At 50.5% G+C, this 2,755-nt stretch overlaps 1 non-coding gene across 1 annotated transcript; it reads right to left on the bottom strand.

Annotated features, from left to right (window-relative positions):
- Positions 1-350: 350 nt before the first annotated feature.
- On the bottom strand, positions 351-460 carry LOC127204862 (U6 spliceosomal RNA). Its single transcript, XR_007832549.1, has one exon. It is a non-coding gene; the product is annotated as a U6 spliceosomal RNA (small nuclear RNA).
- Positions 461-2,755: the final 2,295 nt, after the last annotated feature.

Raw genomic sequence — 2,755 nt, 5'->3', positions numbered from 1 at the left:
ATAATAATAATAATAATAATAATAATAATAATAGTGGCAACAGTTGGGTGGAGCCTGGAGGTGAGGGAAGCCAATGGGAAATATCTCCACATTTGGCACTATGTCACTAGGTTCCCACATTTGATACTAAGTTTCTCCTCTGAGCTCATGTGTTGGAAACTTAAAGCCTTTGGGGAGCAAGTCGAGTGAGATGAGGCGTAACAGTGGGCTTTCCGTAATGGCAGTGGAATTTTCACTAGAATAGAAGGAACAACTGGAGCTGGCAGTCTGCTCTGTCTCACCAAGTGAAGCCTCAACCTCTTTGTGACGCAGTCCTAGGTCCTCACAGGACAGTGAGCAACTACCAGCACCATGCTCTTGGACTTCTCAACTTCCAGAACCGTGTCATCCTTGCATGGGGGCCATGCTAATCTTCTCTGTATCGTTCCAATTTTAGTATATGTGCTGCCAAAGCAAGCACCTAGAACTGTGAACTAAGGTACCTTTTTTTGTTTCTAAATTACCCCATTCAAGCATTTTGTCATAGTACCAGAGGATGAACTGAGGAAGGCACAAGGGATGAACCTGTCAGTAGAGGGCGGGGACTGCCGACTGTGAGGTGGAGACACGGGACTAAAATACACATGACTTTCTCTGAAAGATCTGACTGACAGAGAGGAGAAGGTGGAGTCCAGAGCCCCAAAGTCATAAGCAAGGCATGTGGAGGTGTGCGAGCTTGCGGCAGCGATGGAGTCCTGACTGTGGCACTAGAGGGTTCTATCAGCTCAGTGGCCTGTGCTTTAATGATCAGCTTCACGGGCCAGAGAGAAGTGACCAGAGTGCTTCCAGGGAAAAGGTGAAAGGGACATGGTATGGGGTGAGGTGACATTCCAGGATGCGAGGAACTGCACAGCCTTCCCACAGGCAGGGGGAGGAAAGCTGTGGCTCGGCAGACATGCCTGCTGGAGTCGAGCCTGGTGTGGAGCGGACTCCTTTCAAATGGCTCTGACTGCTTTCTAGGTAAAGGAGATGGGAGCATTTCCTCTCAAGAGTCCAGTGTGTGAGCACAGACACAACATGGGGTTCTGAAGGGGCTTCGAACGGGCACAAGGACAGTAGAGAAAGCTGTCCCCACTGGAGGCAGAGTAGGGGCAGCAAGTGACCAGCGGATAGGGCCGAGTAAACAATAAATAACAGAGTGGGTTGGTGGCACGACACGGGAGAAGTTGACACATTTAAAACTGCAAGCTTGCTGTGAGGTGAGTAGGCATGAGGTCCATGCCGGAGGAGAAGCTGAGGTGTGGCCTCGCTTCGGCTGGATTTTATTTGGGAGTGCAGGATTTGCTGTGGACCACTAACTTAAGTGCTAAGTAAGCTCATGTGGAAGTCGTTACTGAAGGAGCCCACAAGTCCAATACACTTTCCTCAGAGACACATATTGGTTTAGGAGGCAGTTCATCCATGTGATGGAGCATACCAGCTTCTTGGCCATTTTCTGAGAGTCTGAAGCAACTTCCACAGGTCTATCTTTAGGTAGCGCTTGCACTGTGTGTCCATCCATAGCCATCGGAGTAGCAACAGTTGTTAGGACAGATAGACTCCCACACCGGAGGAAAAGCAGATACTGCTGATGAGACATGGCATATGGCCCTCTGGGATCCTGGAGGGGCTTGGGAGTTAGGAGAGGGAGCTATGTTGTGGACGAAGGCATAGCACTTCTTCTCAGTGCCATGTCTGAAGGTCAACTTCACAGCCACTCCTAATTTCAGGGGGCGCTAACAATGGGTCTACTGTGACCCAATCTGGAAGAGGCTGCTTCCGGGAGATCGGGCTTCTGTGGGGAGATCGGCTGTATGCAGGACAGTGGCCCTGCCAGCAAGTGAGAGCCCTGTATGAAATGGAAGCTTTTAGTTGGCTCCTGCAAGCCATAGAGCACCAGGAAAAGCCTAAGACCACCCAAGCAAGTGCCGTGCATTGTTCAACTGAAAGCTGGTGGTAAGGTAACAGGTTGTGTGATGGTCAATCACTGTCTCTTTGACAGGATTTAGAATTACTTAGGAGATACACCCTTCAAGGACTTTTTTCGCCATGGTGATTCTAGACAGGTTTAATAGAAGAGGGAAAAGAGGTGTCCTGCATGTGGGTGACACCATCCCAAGGCAGGGGTCCCACGCTGAAAAAAAAAAGGGAAGGAGAAATCCCTGTTCTTCGTCCTTGGCTTCCTAGACCCTCAGGCATGAGGTAGAGGTGACACACTTGCTCCCACCACCAAACAGGCCTCACACAGAGGCGACGAACAGAGCTACAGACCTTAGAGGTGCTGTAGTCATTCAGCCTAGATGTGTTCCCTCAGCACTCAGATTCAGAGTTGACTTCCCACCCAGAGCAAACTCCCGACCCATTATGTCACACTGCAGAAGGGAACACTAACCTCTCCTGCCTGTGTCCCTTCACAGGTCAGCAGAGGCTCTATCTGTCTCCTTTACTGTAAGCACGCGGGTTTTTTGTGCTGTCTTTTCTATGGTTCACCTCTTTCTCCATGCAAGGGAACTGGACGTCCATGTGTGCCTACTCCTATAGAAGACGCAGTGTGGAACTTGCCATAACGGATGCTTGGTCCTTGGTTAGGGCCCCAGAGCTGGAAAAGGACATGGTGGGGGTGTGTGCAGGTGGGAGTGGGGGTGGCAGAGGGGGTGAGAGGACTGTTCCAGAGTTTCCTGGGAGTAAAGTGCAGCAATATTGTCAAGCAAACACGAAGGGAGGTGGAGCGCTCCAT

This window comes from Acomys russatus, chromosome 20 (assembly GCF_903995435.1).
Source record: "Acomys russatus chromosome 20, mAcoRus1.1, whole genome shotgun sequence".
NCBI lineage: Eukaryota > Metazoa > Chordata > Mammalia > Rodentia > Muridae > Acomys > Acomys russatus.
The sequence above is the reverse complement of the archived record's forward strand: the minus strand, read 5'-3'. Positions and strand labels throughout refer to the sequence as shown.